Here is a 20,836-nt window from a genome sequence, read left to right on the forward strand (position 1 = left end):
CTGAACTTGTAAATTGTTTTTTAGCACAATGAAGTCTTTTCTAGCACTGGTCCTAGCACCTTTTTTCCCCACTAATATAAGCAAAAAAAATGCTTTAGAACATATAACTGCACCGCACGGGCAAATAAGTCATATAAATAAAGATGTCGCAAACATAAAATTTTCCGTTCGCGAACAGCGAACGCAAATTTTTTCCGCAAATGTTCGCGAACGTGCAAACCTGGCGAACCGCCATAGACTACAATAGAGAGGCGAATTTTAAAACCCACAGGGACTCTTTCTGGCCACAATAGTGATAGAAAAGTTGTTTCAAGGGGACTAACACCTGGACTGTGACATGCCGGAGGGGGATCCATGGCAAAACTCCCATGGAAAATTACGTAGTTGACGCAGAGTGTGGTAATTTGAATTCGCGATGCGATTAATTTAACCTGCATTAATCGCATTGCGATTACAACTTAGATCTGAGTTCCTAATGGTTGTATTGCTAGAATTGACAAATATGTCTATATATCTGAATATATACTCATCTGTCAACTTCACAGTGACAGACTCTGACAGACCAAACTCCCCATTTAACGCACCGCAAACAACCGCAAACAGTCCATTTGCACAACTGCAAACTCCCCATTTGCACAAGGTTGGATACCAAGCTAGCCATGTCCCGTTCCTTGTCCTCACTGACGTCATTGAAGGTCTCTTCCTCCACCCAGCCACGTACAACACCAAGGGTCCCCGAAAGGTGACAACAAGCCCCCTGGGACGCCTGCTGTGGTTGGTCTTCCACCTCCTCAAAGCCACCTTCCTCCTCTGACTCCTCTTCTTCAGGCTCCTCTCTCTGCGTTGCCTCTCTCTGCATTATTATAAGATGTGTTAAGTAGTACTATTCCTATCAGTTTTAGGCCTCTTTCACACTTGCGTTGTCCGGATCCGGCGTGTACTCCACTTGTCGGAATTACACGCCGGATTCGGAAAAACGCAAGTGTACTGAAAGCATTTGAAGACGGATCCGTCTTCAAAATGCTTTCAGTGTTACTATGGCAGCCAGGACGCTATTAAAGTCCTGGTTGCCATAATAAGAGCGGGGAGCGGGGGAGCGGTATACTTACAGTCCGCGCGGCTCCCGGGGCGCTCCAGAGTGACTTCAGAGCGCCCCATGCGCATGGATGACGTGCCATGCGATCACGTGATCCATGCACTTGGGGCGCCCTGACGTCACTCTGTAGCGCCCCGGGAGCCGCACAGACGGTAAGTATGCTGCTCCCCTGCTCCCCTTTACCATGGCTGCCAGGACTTTAGCGTCCCGGCAGCCATGGTAACCATTCAGAAAAAGCTAAACGTCGGATCCGGCAATGCGCCGAAACGACGTTTAGCTTAAGGCCGGTTCCGGATCAATGCCTTTCAATGGGCATTAATTCCGGATCCGGCCTTGCGGCAAGTCTTCAGGATTTTTGGCCGGAGCAAAAAGCGCAGCATGCTGCGGTATTTTCTCCGGCCTAAAAACGTTCCGTTCCGGAACTGAAGACATCCTGATGCATCCTGAACGGATTTCACTCCATTCAGAATGCATTAGGATAAAACTGATCAGGATTCTTTCGGCATAGAGCCCCGACGACGGAACTCTATGCCGGAAGAAAAGAACGTAGATGTGAAAGAGCCCTAATCCCTGTTACGTCCCCTATCAGGGGACGTGTATATGGAATCGATTTTAGGAACCGGGAGATGGAAAAAGATGCTTGGTCGGTCCTCCTACTTCAAATTTGGGGCACTGCGCGTGCAATCGAATGTGCCACCAGATATGAGCGGTGTGTTAAAGTATAACTGTCATCTTTTTTTGGGGGGGGAGTATTGGATTGTGGTGATTAATACCTCCTTTGTGGCCCTATTTCAACTTTTCACTGTGTATTCAATTACCCCTTAATTCCAGGTAGGCTGGAGTAGGCTGTACAGGGGTACAGCCTACTTTTAGCTGTGCTTAAAATAGTGTTGCTAGGCATGGTCCGTCTATGTCAGGCATGTCCAAACTGCGGCCCTCCAGCTGTTGCAAAACTACAACTCCCAGCATGCCTGGGTAGCTTACAGCTATTAGGGCATGCTGGGAGTTGTAGTTTTGCAACAGCTGGAGGGCCGCAGTTTGGACATGCCTGGTCTATGTGTTGAAGGACGGAAAAAGCAGAAGCACGCAGCGTGCAAGGTCAGATTACAGACAGCCAGGGACTGTAAGTAAATGATTAAGCCAGGTCCTCCCCAGCAGCTGATAACAGTGCCTGGGCTGTGTGCACTTCTCCCTGTCCCTGCGCTTGGCAGACACTCCCTCACTCAGCAGAGCTGGAGAAGTAGAGCCGAAGCAGCGCAGACCAGGGAAGGGAGATCTGCCATCTGCTCAGTGTATAAAAGAAAGCAACATGTGGTAAGAGGACCCCTTTGTGCTGCAGGAGATTAACCTTTTAGGGGGAGGGCTCTGGTTACTGACACTTTTGGGGGGCTATTGTTACTGGCTAGTGAGGGCAGGCGGGATTAGCCTCAGGGTGACGGCAGTGGCGGCGATCTTAACTGAATAGTGAAATTGCAGTTTTATGCAGACTGGTTGCTAAGGGCTGAATCTTATTAAATATGGGGTAAGTCAGTCTAATAGTAACTGATTCTGGAATATCATGTTATTAGTAACTACATATATGAAAATTGAAAATAGGGTCTAAGTGTGACAGTTATCCTTTAAGTAGTACTATTCTTATCAGTCTAATCCCTGTTACGTCCCCTATCAGGGGACGTATATATGGCATCGATTTTAGGAACCGGGAGATGAAAAAAGATGCTTGGTCGGTCCTCCTACTTCAAATTTGGGGCACTGTACGTGCAATCGAATGTGCCACCAGATAGGAGTGGTATGTTAAGTAGTACTATTCTTATCAGTTTATTCCCTGTTACGTCCCCTATCAGGGGACGTGTATGGAATAGATTTTAGACAACCGCAAAGAGTTATCAATAGTTGATACACTCATGACATGAATTTTATACCTCAATGTGCAATCTTGGTGTAGTGATGACTGTGTTCGTGCGCACGTTTGGGAGATTGCAGGCGATAGGGTTTTTTCAAAGCCTATGGTCGTGCTGAGGTAGTTTAGTGACAGTTAAGTGACCCAGAAAACAATGATTCTGCAGTGTGGGCCCATTGTTGGCCTAGTAGACTTTAATGATCACCTTAGGCTACTTTCACACTTGTGTTCGGAGCGGATCCGTCTGGTATTTGTACAGACGGATCCGCTCCTATAATGCAAACGATGGTATCCGTTCAGGCGGAACCGCCTGCATTATATTTTAATAAAAAAGTACAATTTGTATTCAGACGGATCCATCCAGACTTTACATTGAAAGTCAATGGGGGGCGGATCCGTTTGAAAAATGCACCATATTGTGTCACCTTCGAACAGATCCATCTCCATTGACTTCCATTGTAACTCTGGACGGATCCGTTTGCCTCCTGCACGGCCAGGCGGACACCCGAACACTGCTTGCAGAGCAGAGGACAGGCGGTGCCAGACTGATTCATTCTGAACGGATCCACATCCACTCATGCAATTAGGGCTGGACGGATCCGTTCGGGACCGCTTGTGAGAGCCTTCAAGCGGAACTCACAAGCGGAGCCCCGAACGCTAGTGTGAAAGTAGCCTTAGATGATCACAAAGAAAATTAATGTTTTAATGTAATTATCCAGCCGATCTCTTTTGGTCTGTTCACAATGAAGCAACGACCTTATCAGCTGGGGTGTGCCAACATTGCCATTGCCAACACACTCATAGAGGTGGTCGCTTCATTGTGATACGCAAGCCCCTTCACACCAACAAGGTAACGATCACGAAGGGGTATTGACACATGTACAGTACAGACCAAAAGTTTGGACACACCTTCTCATTTAAAGAGTTTTCTTTATTATCATAACTATGAAAATTTTAGATTCACACTGAAGGCATCAAAACTATCAATTAACACATGTGGAATTATATACATAACAAAAAAGTGTGAAACAACTGAAAATATGTCATATTCTAGGTTCTTCAAAGTAGCCACCTTTTGCTTTGATTACTGCTTTGCACACTCTTGCCATTCTCTTGATGAGCTTCAAGAGGTAGTCACCTGAAATGGTTTTCACTTCACAGGTGTGCCCTGTCAGGTTTAATAAGTGGGATTTCTTGCCTTATAAATGGGACCATCAGTTGCGTTGTGGAGAAGTCAGGTGGATACACAGCTGATAGTCCTAATGAATAGACTGTTAGAATTTGTATTATGGCAAGAAAAAAGCGGCTAAGTAAAGAAAAACGAGTGGCCATCATTACTTTAAGAAATGAAGGTCAGTCAGTCCGAAAAATTGGGAAAACTTTGAAAGTGTCCCCAAGAGCAGTCACAAAAACCATCAAGCGCTACAAAGAAACTGGATCACATGCGGACCGCCACAGGAAAGGAAGACCAAGAGTCACCTCTGCTGCGGAGGATAAGTTCATCCGAGTCACCAGCCTCAGAAATCGCAGGTTAACAGCAGCTCAGATTAGAGACCAGGCCAATGCCACACAGAGTTCTAGCAGCAGACACATCTCTAGAACAACTGTTAAGAGGAGACTGTGTGAATCAGGCCTTCATGGTAGAATATCTGCTAGAAAACTTTTACTGCTTCAGTGATGCTACCCCTTTATGGCGTAACCCTCAATTGCCTGAGATATTTAGTCTGGAAGGTTTTTCTCCATGGGAGAGGAGGGGTCTATTGTTCTTGGGACAACTTCAATCAGGTGGAGTTCTTTAGATCCTTTACACAGTTGCAGGAAGAGTTTAGCTTGCACAACACATTTTTTTTCTTCAGTTTTTACAATTGAGGCATGCGTTTCAGACACAATTTCTCAAGGGAGTGCAGATTTCTGACTCTCCCTTTGTGATTAAGCATTTATTAAATGGCTCCTCCTCTAAAGGCCTCATATATTTGCTATATAGACATATTATTGATAATTCTTCCTCTTCTACTACCATTAGGGCAAAGGCCCGGTGCGAAAAGGATCTTGTCCTAGGGCAAAGGCCCGGTGCGAAAAGGAGTGTTGTCCCAGGAACAATTGACAGATATTCTGGCCCTCACTCCCTCATTGACGGTTAGTGAATCCCAGCAACTGTCACAACTGTTCCTTATCCATCGAGTATATAGGACCCCATAATTTATTTTCAGGATTGGTGTTCGTTCAAATTCTAAGTGCCCTAGATGTGGGGAAGAGGGTGCGACATTGCTTCATATGATTTGGAGTTCCCTACGGCTGTGATCCTAACGGGAGGATGTCAGAAGTATTATAGCGACGGCAACTCAGATACATTTACCTGATGAACCTAGGAACTGTGTGTTGGGGCTACTAGTTTTTCCAGGACAGGGAGACAGGAACTCCTTATGTATTCTTAGACTCCTGTTCCAGGCTAGGGTACTGATAGCTAAACACTGGATATGAGAGGCTCCGCCCACAAGGCAAGAGTTTATTAATAGGATGAATGTAATCCTGAGATTAGAAAGGGGAGTATATGTTAAACGAAATTGTCCAAATAAGTTCTTATATCTATGGCAAGGGTGGGTTGAGTCCGCGCAACTAGCTTCACAGCGTTAGTTCAGGATTGTGTACGGGGACAACTGTCCTTCTTACACTCCCTCTCCAGGTGATAGTTACATAGTTACTGTGTAATGTTTGAACGGCTGAGCCTTCATACTTAGATCTGTCTTGATGCCCAAACGTGTGGTTGTCCTTAATGTGCCGACATTGATGTCTCTCTGCTCAAGTTGGGAAGGAGTGGGTGGGAGGGTGTTATTGTGTTACTGACTAAAATCTTACAGTATTTTAACCATTTTAATGCTGTATTGTTCATATATACCTTGACTTCCCATATTTGTCTTGGGTGTCTGCGTACACCACTATCTTTGTATCTTTTTGTACTAATTTTCAACTGTACAAAAAGCTAAGAACTCCTTTTTGATGTTCACGTATAATGTTTATTTCAATAAAAATAACATGATTTAAAAAAATTACAAAAATTGATTAGTTGTCACGAAGCATGAGGAAATTTGGATTTAGTGCAAATCGAATTTTTCCTGAAATTCGGATCAAATTCCACTTTGTCAACTTCGATTCTCTCATCTCTAAACATAAGGTTAAACAATGTTTTGGTCACCAACAGGTTCTTTGTCAAGTCACATCTGGATAGAGATTCTAATTTTCTCTGGCGTGTTCTGCTATATGGGATGAAGTCCTTCATCCCATACATCATACCAAACCACAAGAGGTTGTGCACCAATTTCCAGACCTCTCAGACTGGCAGGAATTGCATTGGTGATTCTACTTAACTGATCACAGTCGCTGGGCTCTAGCTTGTTCACTCCTGGCTATAAACTTCCTGTTTGATTCCACTGCAGCCAATCAATAGCTGCTGCTCCACTTGCATCATGTCAAAGATCCATATGACGCAAAAGGAGAAAATTAACACTGAGGTCAGTGATTGGCTGCAGTGGAGTCAAACGGAACATTTATATGGAGGGACCCAAAATAAGTAGTGGAGGCCGTGAAGTGTACAAGCCAGGACCTAGCACCAGGGATCAGGTATGATCACCAACATGGGTCCCGCCGGCCTGAGATGTCTGGAAATTAATGTATAATCCCTTTAAAAATGTTTGCATCAGATTACAAGGTGTGCTGTGGTTCTGTGATTCTTTGTCACATATTTTCAGATTTAAACCACCTGAAAAGTGAATATATTTTGGATACTCATTGAATTATATTTAGTGCTGAACAAATTGAAATATCCGAAGAGGACTTCTATCTGAATTTCTGGTAAAATTTGATTCACCACGAAGCAAAATTTCCTCACGCTTCCTGGTAGCAATCCAATTTTTCCTAAAATGGTGGCTAAAAGTAAAAAAAAAAATATGCTTACCTCATCCATATGATCGCGGAGAGGCCGCCCGCTTTCATCTTGATTGAAGAAGTGCCTGCGGTGAGCACAATGACCTCTTTATGTGATCACTCTGGTTGGGTGCTGTTGCATCATCACTGATTTGTGAGTCACTGATGCCACAATCAGCGTTGAAGGGTTAAATGAAGGGGCGGCAAAATCACAATTCTCCATCATTGCGCCAGCTCCATACAACTTGTGACAAATTTCTTGTCAAACTTCACTAGAGCAGTCAAATCAAATTTTTTAAACTTTCCTCAACTCTTATTACATTCATTGTAATAGTGTAGACCAGAACTACATTTGCAGCTCTGAAGGTCGCTATTGGAAATAATTGACTAGTTTGTAAGCACATAACTTACAGTGCATAAAGTATTCCTACCCCTTGAACTTTTCCACATTTTTTTCTCTTTAAACCAACAAACTTAAATGTATTTTCTTGGGATTTTATGTGATAGACCAACACAAATTAGCAAGTGTGTGTGAAGTGAAAAGAAAATGATACATGATTTTCAAAATGTTTAATAAATAAAAATCTGAAAAGTGTACTCTGATACCCCTAAATAAAATAAAGTGTGACCAAATGCCTTCAGAAGTCACTTAATTAGTAAATAGAGTGCACCTGTGTGTAATTTATTCTCAGAATAGCTACAGCTGTTCTGTGAAGGCCTCGGAGGTTTGTTTGTGAACATTAGTGATCAAAAAGGCGAGGAACACACTAGACAGATAAGGAATAAAGTTGTCAAGAATTGTAAAGCAAGGTTAAGTTATAAAAAAATATCTCAAACATCTCACGGAGCACTGTTAAATCTATCGTCCGAACATGGAAGGAGTATGGCACAACTGCAAACCTACCAAGATATGGCGGTCCACCTAAACAGACAGCGCAAGCAAGAAGAGTACTAATAAGAGAAGCATCCAAGAGGCCCATGGTCACTCTGGAGGAGCTGCAGAGAGCCACAGCTTAGGTGGGAGAATCTGTCCAAGCACAACTATAAGGCCTTTTTCACACGAACGATACGGATTGGCTCTGGGTGCATTCAGGGTGCGTTCAGTGAAACGCACACCATTTTGCAAGCAAGTTCAGTTGTTCAGTTTTTTCCATACGGGTGCAATGCGTTTTTCATGTGTGGGATAAAAAAACTGAAGTTTTACAAGCAGAGTGTTTTTTACTGAAGCCCCATTCACTTCTATTGAGCCACGGCAGCGTGAAAAATGAAAAATATAGAACATGCTGCATTTTTCACGCAACATAGAACTGACATGAAATTAATTGGTCAGGATTCAGTGTGGGTGCTATGCATTCACATCACGCATTGCACCTGGCGGAAAACTCGCTCGTGTGAAAGCGGCCTTAGTTGTGTACTCCATAAATCTGGCCTTTACGGAAGAGTGGCAAAAAGAAAGCCATTTTTGAAAGCAAGCCATAAGAATTCCCGTTTGCCACAAGCCATGATACCAAAGTTTAACTTTTTGGCCTAAATGTAAAATTCTATGTGTGGTGGAAAACTAACACTGCACATCTCACTGAATGCACCATCCTCACCGTGAAACAAGGTGGTGGCAGCATCATGCTATTTGGATGCTTTTCTTCAGCTGGTCAGGTTTGATGGTCAGAGTTGATGGGCAGATGGATAAAGATAAATACAGGGCTATCCTGGAGGAAAATGTGGTAGAGGGAGCAAAAGACTTGAGACTGGGGCAGAGGTTCACTGCCAGCAGGACAATGACCCTAAACATACAGCCAAAGCTACAATGGAACGGTTTAGATCAAAGCATATTCATGTGTTAGAATGGCCCAGTTAAAGTTCAGAACTAAATTCTATTGAGAATCTGTGGCAAGACTTGAAAATTGCTGTTTACAGACACTCTCCATCCAATCTGAGCTTGCTCTATTTTGCAAAGAACAATGGGCAGATATTTCAGCCTCTAGATGCGCAAAGCTGGTGGAGACATACCCAAAAAGACTTGCAGTTATAATTGCAGCGAAAGGTGGTCCTACAAAGTATTGACTAAATACAAATGCATTCCATATTTTCCAGATTTTTATTTATTAAAAAGTTTTAAAACCATGTATCATTTTCTGTTCACTTCACACATACTTGCTACTTTGTGTTGGTCTATCACATAACATTCCAATAAAATACATTGCCCGTCCCAAAAAAATAGTTGCCACCAAAAATTATTCATTGGACCGCCTTTAGCTTTGATTACGGCATGCATTCGCTGTGGCATTGTTTCGATAAGCTTCTGCAATGCCACAAGATTTATTTCCATCCAGTGTTGAATTCATTTTTCACCAAGATCTTGCATTGATGATAATAGAATCTGACTGCTGCGCAAAGCTTCTCCATCACATCCCAAAGAGTCTGATAGGGTTAAGGTCTGGACACTGTGGTGGCCAATCAATGAGTGAAAATGATGTCTTATGCTCCCTGAACCACTCTTTCACAATTTGAGCCCGATGAATCCTGACATTGTCATCTTGGAATATGCCTGTCCCATCATGGAAGAAAAAATCCATTGATGGAATAACCTGGTCATTCATTAGGTTCAGGTAGTCAGCTGACCTCATTCTTGGAGCACATACTGTTGCTGAATCTAGACCTGACCAACTGCAGCAACCCCAGATCATAGCACTGCCCCCACAGGCTTGTACAGTAGGCACTAGGCATGATGGGTGCATCACTTTTTCTTCCTCTCTTCTTACCCTGATGCGACCATCAATCTGGAACAGGGTAAGTCGACTCATCAGGCCACATCACCTTCTTCCATTTCTCCAGAGTCCAATCTTTATGCTCCCTAGCAAATTGAAGCCTTTTTTCTGGTTTGCCTCACTGATTAGTGGTTTTCTTACGCCTACACAGCTGTTCAGTCCCAATACCTTGAGTTCCCTTCGCATTATGCATGTGGAAATACTCTTACTTTCACTATTAAACATAGCCATGAGTTCTAATGTTGTTTTTCTTCAATTTGATTTCACCAAACGTTTAAGTGATCGCCGATCACGATCATTCAGGATATTTTCCCGCCACATTCCTTCCTCGAATACGATGGGTCCCCACTATCCTTCCAGATTTTAATGATGCATTAGAAAGTTCTTAACCCAATTTTAGTAGTTTTTGCAATCTCCTTAGATGTTTTCTCTGCTTGATGCATGCCAATGATTTGACCCTTCTCAAACAGATTAGCATCTTTTCCACGACCACGAGATGTGTCTTTCGACGTGGTTGTTTAAGAAATGAGAAGCAACTTATTGCATCAGTTGGGGTTAAATAACTTGTTGCCAGCTGAAAGATAATCGCCCATGCAGTAATTATCCAATAGGAGGCTCATAACTATTTGCTGAGTTAAATCCAGGGTGTGACTTTGTTTTGGGACAGGCAGTGTATATTAAAGTTTGCGGGTGTAATGTAAGAAAATTTGAAAAAGTTCAAGGGGTATGAATAATTTTTCAAAGCACTATATGTACATTTCAACCACTTAGTGGTGTAACACATTTTAGCCTTAAAGGGATATTCCAGTTTTTTTGTTACACTGGATTGGTGATGTCCCTACACTCCCTCCAGTCAACAGTTTTTGAAGCAATTGACTGGCCAGCAGTGATTACATGTCTGTATACGGCACATCACACTTCTGGTCCAGGGAGATACTTTAACCAGGACTGTTATTGAAGGTATTTATTTCTTTATACATCATGTCCAGCCCCCTAAACATTTTTGCCCAGTCTTGGACAACCCCTTTAAGGTAAGCAGGCAACTATCATTTAAGATATTTCTGTCATTTAATTGCATGCTAATTTAAGGAAATTTATTAGTTTACAATGTGCTTTGTATAATTCTGTTTTATAATTTTTTTTAAATCACGCTAAAACAATGTCTAATGTAATTTCATGATTTTTCTTCCTACTTAAAAGTAAAATATATTGCAAACATTGAGATACGGCTGCAATATCAAACAAAAGGTCAATCAGGAACTATCCATATTGCATGACAACATAGCATATCTGAAAATAATCAGTGGAAATGGATTCTTACTATGTGCAATCAACAATTCTAATATGACCCTAATTTATACTTATTGTTTAATCAAATGGATTCATTATCCTTGACCTTATTTAAAATATCTTCTCTTGAAAATGTTGCCTTATTGTTAAGGCTGTACAGTATGCATGTTTAGCAATACATAGATGAGAGGCTTCATGAAAGCTCTACATGCTATGTTTTTTTGCTTTTTGAAGCCATGGAAGAACATTAGGGGGTCCACAGAAAGATGCTGAAGGTAATTAATTCATCACTTAGCATCTATCTATTCAAGGTTAATGAAGCTCTGGAAAGAATTACATGAATTATATTACAGTTTTGTTGGCACCTCTGTCACTGGGCATTTATCTTATATAATAAGCTGTTCCTTTACACATGTATTACTTTTTAGATGTCGGATGTGGACTATGGCACAGCTGCTATAATCTTGATATAGCTGGGGAACAGCATTAGCAGATGATGTGTTAGATATGCACACGTTGCTGAGATGATGCTCTTGACTTTAATGGGTTATTAGGCGTAGAGATGAGCGAATTTCATATTTAGAAATTCGTTCACGCTTCGTTTGGTGGTAAAAGCAGAATTGCATTATGGATTCCGTTACCACGGACCATAATGCAATTCTATGATGGAATGCATAGCGGAATTCCTTTAGAGACATTCCATTATTCATTCCGTCATAATAGAAGTCAATAGGCTGCAAAACTGATCGGTTACGTTTCTGCATAACAGAAACGGGACAGATCCGTTATGCAGGCCATAGACTTCTATTATGACGGAATAAATAACAGAATGCCTCTAAAGGCATTCCGTTATGCATTCCATCATAGAATTGCATTACGGTCCGTGGTAACGGAATCCATAACGCAATTCTTCTTTTACCACCAAACGAAGCTTGAACGAATTTCATAACATGAAATTCGCTCATCTCTAATGAAGAGCTCATCAAGAGCATCAGTACTGGACTTTTTCAATAATAATGTCTCAACAGAGCTGACCCGAAAAAGCTTTTGATTACTAAGTACCACAATGTGGTTTTGCTATGGGAATGAACTTTACATGGTTTAATATATTCTGTGTATTGAAGAGCTTTATGGTAATGTAAATCATAGTATTGTACATACATTAACAATATTGTTTAAGATCAAAGAAGAAAAATTTAAAACATCACGCCTGTAACACTGAAATCAACATTCTGGAATAAGATGTACTGTCCTACATAGACATTATCTATATTAAGAAAGCACATCACAAAATGTGGACTATATTACTATAAATACCTGGCTGTGTTACATATGAATATATTTTAAACCCTTCCTGACCTCTGCTGTACTTTTACAGCCCAGCAGGAAGTGACATCCTTACTTGCACCATAACAGTATGGCACAATGATCAGGACAGCACATAATCTGCTTTATACACCAGCATCAGCGTTTTCAGCTATTAATCTCTTAGATGCTGTCGTCAATACAAACCGCATCATGCAAGAGGTTTGCAGAAGAAGGGAGCTCCCTCTCTGACCCCATCGGATTCCCACAATGCAAACCTAGGGTGCCAAGGGCTGCTAACACAGACCGGGGATTTTCAAATGCCTCGGTGACTGTTAGCTACGGAGGCCTATGAGACCTGACAGTTGTAATGAAGTACAAAACAGCATGTTTTGTACTGCATTGGAAAAGGGATCAAACCTTGAAAAGTTGAAGTCCCATACTGAAACAAAATTTTTAAGTAAAAAATAAGTGTTTTACAAAAATAAAAAATAATAGTCTCAATTGAAAAAGTGCTCCTTTTCCTCCCTCAATCCATTTACTAGTTAACAAAAATAATTATTAAAAAATAGACATATTGGGGGAGTTTTATCAAACTGGTGTAAAGTAACCAATCAGATTCCACCTTTCATTGGTGACAGCTCCTTTGGAAAATAAAAGGAAGAATCTGATTGGTTGCTATAGGCAACTAAGCTATTTCTACCTTACACCAGTTTGATAAAACTCCCCCATTAGGTATTGCCACATCTGTAACAAATAGGCAATATCACCTTGCCTATACTTTGAAAAAAAAAAAGTTTTGAATAAAAATTTCACCTCATCTAACAAAAAACAAGCCACCGGACAAAACCATCATAAGAAAAAAATTTAAGTAAATTATGGCTCTGAAAATGCAAAAAAGTTTTTTTTTTTTCTTTTCTTTTATTGTGTAAACTGGAAAAAAAAAAGTGATGCATTCTGAATTTCCATAGCGACCTGCTCTATAAAAAATATTACATGAAAGACCGTCAGATGGACGCCATGAAAAATTAATAAAAACTGTGCGAGAAAAGCCATTTTCTTTTTTGTCACCTCACCAAAAAAAAAAACATAATATTAATCCCTTCAGTAATAAGCAATTTTTCACCTTAAGGACCAGGGCAAATTTTGTGGTAATAACTTTGGAAAACTTTTTCTTATCCATGCCATTCTAAGATTGTTTTCTCGTGGCACATTGCACTTCATGACAGTGGGAAATTTCACCTTTAAGCTACATGCACACGACCGTATGTGTTTTGCAGTCCGCAAAACAAACAACATTCGTGTGCATGTAGCCTTATTTATAAGAAAAAAAACTTCATTTTCTGAAGGTTTTGAAAAATTTGCAATTTTCTAAATTTGAATTCCTCTGCTTTTAAGGCAGATAGTAATACCTCATAAAAATAGTTATTACTTTACATTTCCCATATGTCTACTTTATGTTGGCATCATTTTGTAAATGCAATTTTATTCTTTTAAAACGTTAGAAGGATTAAAATTGTAGAAGCAATTCTAAAAAAATTTAATGGACCAGATCAGTTATGAAGTTACTTTGTGGGGCTTAAATAGTAGAAACCACCCAAAAATTTTGAAACTACACCCAACATGTTATCCAAAACGTATTTTACAAACATTGTTAATCCTTTAGGTGTTCCACAAGAATTAAAGGAAAATATAGTGGAAATTCCCAAATTTCGCTTGTTTTTGTAGATGTTCCATTTTAAGCCATTTTTTCCTATAAGGCAGCCAGGGTTAACAGCTAAACAAAACTCAATATTTGTTACCCTGATTCTGCAGAAACACTCCATATGTGGTAGCAAACCGCTGTATGGGCACACGTTAGGGTGCAGAAGGGAAGGAGCAACATGTGATTTCGGAGTGAAGATTTCACTGGGATAATTTTAAGTTGCCAAAATGAGGTCACTTCTCAGGGGGTTCATTTATTATTTTACCCCAGACCCTCTACAGCTGTCAGCACAAGATAAAGTAAGTAAATCACTATGATGGGAGTCAAAATGTGCATTGTGCTCTTTTACTCCTAAGCCCTCTGATATCTTAAAGCAAAAGAATAGGGCCACAAGTAGGTGGTGTCTAAAACCAGGAACAGCATAATAATAAGAGGGCTAAGTTTTCACACAGACACACAATGGGCACATATTGGCCACTGCAATGCCAAAACTTGCAATTTTTACTTTGGACCATCTTCAGTGCATACATTGCTGCAAAACCCCTGTAGGGCCACAATTCTCACTCCATCCCTTAAAGGGAGTCTGTCACCTCCATATGGCCATATACAGTGCTTACATGGCTCAGTAGCACACCTTCACAGGATTGTAACTGTACCTTTGTCTTTAGACTTGCACCAGCAGGAAAAATGAAGTTTAATTCATATGCAAATGAGCACTCGCAAGTGCCCAGGGGCGGCATTCAGTGTGTAGGTGCCCAGGCTGCTCTGCCTTCTTTTCACTTTACTCCTCCCCAGCCTCTTCCTTTGCCCGCCCTCCAAGTCTCTTGCCTCATCGATAGGTCCGGACTTGGAGGGTGGGCAAAGGAAGAGGCTGGGAGGAGTAAAGTCAAAAGAAGGCAAAGCAGCCTGGGCACCTACACACTGAACGCCGCCCCTGGGCACTTGCGAGTGCTCATTTGCATATGAATTAAACTTCATTTTTCCTGCTGGTGCAAGTCTAAAGACAAAGACAAAGGTACAGTTAAAACAACGTCTATTTCCAGACTGCAGAGAGCCTTTATAGGCGTGTGGAACACTGTGCCTTGCAGTAACGCGTAAAGGGAGTCTGCTTTGGTAGTGAAACAATACTGTGAGTCAGTATGACAAGCACATGACAGGTGTCACTCTTAGAATCACTGCACACTGCACTTTTTAGGGCAGTCACAGCGCCAAAACCAACAAAATAACTCAAGTATGATGTTAGCGCCAAGAAGAAGCGCACTCCATTTACACTGTTGTCAGCTGATTCCACATAGATGTCTACAGAACCTGTTCTATTAAACACTTATACAAGTAGAGCCCCCCCCCCCCCCCGATAGAGTGGAGAGGGTGTCAGCAATAAGTTTGTGTTGACGTCACTGATTATTTTTCCCTTCTTCTGATCCATCACAACAATAACCTCTCAAAAAACGGATCCAGTCTGTTGAGCATTTGCCTTCACTCAGTCAGCATTTGGTCAGTAATCCATCAGTATTCCTAATGCCAAAAAAACAGGAGTGGATCTAAAACAGAGATAACATGTGAACCGAATATTTGGATGTCTTCTGTGTTTTCTACCCACTCCTACTTTTGGCTACCAAATCATAGGCCAATTCTGATGGGACCATACAGGCCTTAAAGCAGCTACACAAACAGGATCTGTTGTGCATCTCATTTTTCCTGCCTTCTGACAGATCAGAAGAAGAGTCAAATAAATGATGATGTCAGCCAGGCCGAAAGCCACAATAGTGGACCAGTCATGAAGTGGGGAAGGCTGGGAACAGCATGAAAAGTCCACAGAGTGGACCTATGACATAGTGGTGTGGTGGAAGCAGCATGAGGAGACCACAGAGTTGCCCAATGACAGGGTCTGGAGGCGGAAGCAGCAGGAGTAGGCCACAGAATGGCAGTGTGTGGAGAGTGTGGAGGTGGCAGCAGCATGAGGAAGCCATAGAATGGCACAATGACAGAGTGTCGATCGACCAAGATGCTTCTGGGGGAACATGCCTTGTATGAACAGGCCTCTAGTAGCTGTAGACAATGAGAAGACAAAGCGTTAAGATAGCTTTGAGCCTGGAAGAGTCGCAAAGTATATCAAGATATGTCACCAAAGATTTTACCGCATATAACCACAGAGCTGACTGCAGAATAAATTTAGTTTTTCGACTAAAATACTTCAATAAAGATTTTACCGCATATAACCGCAGCGCTGACCACTGAATTATTTTGTTTTTCAACCGATATACTTCAATAAAGATTTTACCGCATATAACTGCAGAGCTGAACGCGGAATAAAATTTGTTTTTCAACCGAAATAAGTCACAAAAGATTTTACCGCATATAACTTCAGCGCAGAACGCTGAATACAATTTGTTTTTCCACCAAAATACGTCACTAAAGATTTTACCAAATATAACTGCAGTGCTGAACGCTGATTACAATTTGTTTTACTACCAAAATAAGGCTACTTTCACACTTGCGTTCGGGGTTCCGCTTGTGAGTTCCGTTTGAAGGCTCTCACAAGCGGCCCCGAACGGATTCGTACAGCCCCAATGCATTCTGAGTGGATGCGGATCCGCTCAGAATGCATCAGTATGGCTCCGTTTGGCCTCTGTTCGCTGCTTGCAGCGTTTTCGTGTCCGCCTGGCCGTGCGGAGCCAAACGGATCCGTCCAGACTTACAATGTAAGTCAATGGGGACGGATCCGTTTGACGTTGACATAATATGGTGCAATTTCAAACAGATCCGTCCCCCATTGATTTCAATGTAAAGTCTGGACGGATCCGTCTGACTAACAATTAGACTTAGACTTTTTTCTGAAATATAATGCAGACGGATCCGTTCTGAACGGATACCATCGTTTGCATTATAGGAGCAGATCCGTCTGTGCAGATACCAGGCGGATCCGCTCCAAACGCAAGTGTGAAAGTAACCTTAATCCCAAAATTTTTTACCGCATATAACGGAGCAGAGAGATGGAGAGGGTCTTCGTATTCCCCCCGCACTATACGGACATCTCAGAAATGAACAGCTGCTCCCGACAGCAGCTCCTGGAAAGGTCATGGAGCATCCAGGGCATCCGGCATCTATTCTCTTAGCTGAAGGATTATTTTCAAAGTGTGTAGAAGCCACACGGGGCCCCCATGCTGCAGATTTATCATGGAGACATCATGGAGATTTTACAGCATATAACCGCACTGCTGACTGCTAAATAAATTTTGTTTTTCGACCAATATACTTAAATAAAGATTTTACCCCATATAACCGCAGCACTGAACACTGAATAAAATGTGTTTTTCCACTGAAATACGTCAATAAAGATTTTAGCACAAATATTACTGCAGTGCTGAACGCTGAATATATTTTGTTTTTCGACCGAAATACGTCACTAAAGGTTTTACCACATATAACTGCAAAAGTGAACGCTGAATATATTTTGTTTTTGTACTGAAATAATAATAACTGCAGAAGTGAAATGCATATATATTTTCTATTTGTACTAAAAAGAACAGTAAACACTTTTAGCAGAAATAAATGCACCAGTGAAGTGTGTATTTTTTTTTTCCTTTTTGTACTGAAATAGGACACTGAACGCTTTCACCACATATAACTGCAGAAGTGAAATGCGCATATATTTTTCTTTTTTGGACTGAAATAGGCCACTAAACAATTTCAAGACATATAACCGCCGCCGACGTGAATTGAGAATGTATTTTTCTTTTTGTACTAAAATAGGCCACCAAACGCTTTCAACACAAAATACACCAAAGTGAACTGAGAATATATTTTTCTTTTTGTACTTAAATACAAAATAACACATATAACCGCCGCACTGACTGCCTGCTACCGCCGCTACTGCCGTGAACCCCTGCACCACTACTTCCCAGGCAGGTAGGCTGCAGCGAAGCAGGTGGTCTACCCCGGGCACGTTTGGCTCTCGACCTCCCACTGCTGCCTCCCTGCTGCCTCCCTGCCATGCTTTCAACACATATAACCACCGACGTGAACTGAGAATATATTATTCTTTTTGTAGTGAAATAGGCCAGTAAACGCTTTCAGCAAAAATAAATGCACTAGTGAAGTGTGCATATATTTTTATTTCTATAATGAAATAGGGCACTAAACTCTTTTGCCACAAATAACTGCACCAGTGAAGTGCGTATATTTTTTTCTTTCTATAATGAAGTAGGCCACTAAACGCTTTTGCCACAAATAACTGAACCAGTTAAGTGTGTATATTTTTTATTTCTATAATCAAATAGGCTACTAAACGCTTTTGCCACAAATTAGTGCACCAGTGAAGTGTGTATATTTTTTCTTTCTGTACTGAAATAGGCCACTAAACGTTTTTGCCACAAATAACTGCACCAGTGAAGTGCGAATATTTTTTCTTTCTATAATGAAATAGGGTACTAAACCCTTTTGCCAGAAATAATTGCACCAGTGAAGTGCGTATATTTTTTTTCTTTCTATAATGAAATAGGCCACTAAAAACGCTTTTGCCACAAATAAGTGCACCAGTGAAGTGCGTATATTTTTTCTATTTGTACGCTTTAAACACATATAACCGCCGATATATGGTTCTTTTTGTATTGAAATAGGTGAGTAAACGCTTTCAAGACATATAACTGCAGAAGTGAACTGAGAATATATTACTCGTTTTGTACTGAAATAGGCCAGTAAACCCTTTTCCCAGAAATAAATGCACTAGTGAAGTACATATATATATATTTTTTCTGTACTGAAATAGGCCACTAAACTCTGTACTGAAATAGGCCACTAAACTCTTTTGCCACAAATAACTGCACCAGTGAAGTATGTATTTATTTTTTATTTTTTTGCTGAAATACGCCCCTATACGCTTTTACCAGAAAAAACTGCACTTTTAAATCGATTTGCTATCGCTATCCCTAGCGTCTTCTGACATCTCTCCCTGCACTAAGATGCTGTGAAATGATTCCTCCCTATCCTTTCCCTGCACTTATAAATCGTTTTTTCAGTTTTTTTCACAATTATGTAATAAAAGAACTGGGCACTCTCAAGGTATTGGAACCATGCAGAAATTTATTTCTCTATAAGACAATTGGTAAAACAACATAAAGGAGGGAATGGACCCTCCTGTTGGCACTCTATACACTAATCAAATTTACATAAACTATAATCAATAGCACTCAAATATACTAAAACCCACATGGCATATTCATCAGATAAAAGGCAGTAATAAATAATTAGATCGATAAATAATTCACATGAAATTCGCAAAAATAATCGATAGAAGGATTCCCAAAAATATTGATTACAAATATGATGCACTGGATATTCGCTGGGAATGCAATAGCTCTGATTGTTTGTCTATTTCACTATTTCAAATTACTCCCAAAATAGAAAGAATGTCGATAAAGTGCTGCAGCTTCAAAGTGACACTGTTAAAGGCACCGTTGGTTGATAGTCCCACATCGACCAAGTTTAAGCGCGTCACGCTATACGTTCAACCAGTGGCGTCCCACTGGGCTAATAGCAATACAGTCTTACTGAATATCCTGTTGGCAAATATTCAACAATAGTTCGAAGATAGACTTACCGTGAAACTTTCCTCACCACTTTTCAGCAAAAGTCGCTCTGATGGTTCGTTCTTTTGTAATACCACCTGAAAATTTTCGAGCGATCAAGATGTTCACTTCCCACGTGTTTGGCACGTGCAGTCCAGTCTTTGCTGTAGACTGTCACGATTTTCTTATCCTTTACCCTTTGCGTGGTGTTAAGCAGAATGATGCGAGGTTTTCTGCACTATCTTTTTAGTCTCCACTCTTTACAGATTCGGGGTCCTATATGAGCTAGACGCGTTTCGGGGCATTTGATCGCCCCTTCCTCATGCTACTGAGGAAGGGGCGATCAAATGTCCTACGTGGGAAGTGAACATCTTGATCGCTCGAAAATTTTCAGGTGGTATTACAAAAGAACGAACCATCAGAGCAACTTTTGCAGAAAAGTGGTGAGGAAAGTTTCACGGTAAAACTATCTTCGAACTATTGTCGAATATTTGCCGACAGGATATTCAGTAAGACTGTATTGCTATTAGCCCAGTGGAACGCCACTGGTTGAACGTATAGCGGGACGCCACTTAAACTTGGTCGTTGTGGGACTATCAACCAACGGTGCCTTTAACAGTGTCACTTTGAAGCTGCAGCACTTTATCGACATTCTTTCGATTTTGGGAGTAATTCGAAATAGTGAAATAGACGAACAATCAGAGCTATTGCGTTCCTAGCGAATATCCAGTGCATCATATTTGTAATCAATATTTTTGGGAATATTTCTATCGATTATTTTTACGAATTTCATGTGAATTATTTATCGATCTAATTATTTATTACTGATGAATATGCCATGTGGGTTTTAGTATTTATGTATATTTGAGTGCTATTGATTATAGTTTATGTAAATTTGATTAGTGTATAGAGTGCCAACAGGAGGGTCCAATCCCTCCTTTATGTTGTTTTACCAATTGTCTTATAGAGAAATACATTTCTGTATGATTCCAATACCTTGAAAGTGCCCAGTTCTTTTATTACATTTCTTAGTTCATTTTGAGTGGACAGGGTGAGTCCACTTCACTGAGTGCACCTCTATTTGGTCAGTGTGGGATCCTGTGCACCACATTTATACTATTTTTTCACAATTAGGTTTTTTTCCTATTGCTGTCTCTAGCGCCTTTTCAAATCTTAGAAGGCTGGAAAATGGCAGAATCTAAAATGGCTGCCGTATTTATAGGGCTGTGACATCACAGGGCTGGCTGGCTGCTGATTGGCTACATGCATCAATCTGGGTGATCCCGT

This window comes from Bufo gargarizans, chromosome 4 (assembly GCF_014858855.1).
Source record: "Bufo gargarizans isolate SCDJY-AF-19 chromosome 4, ASM1485885v1, whole genome shotgun sequence".
Classification (NCBI taxonomy): Eukaryota; Metazoa; Chordata; class Amphibia; order Anura; family Bufonidae; genus Bufo; species Bufo gargarizans.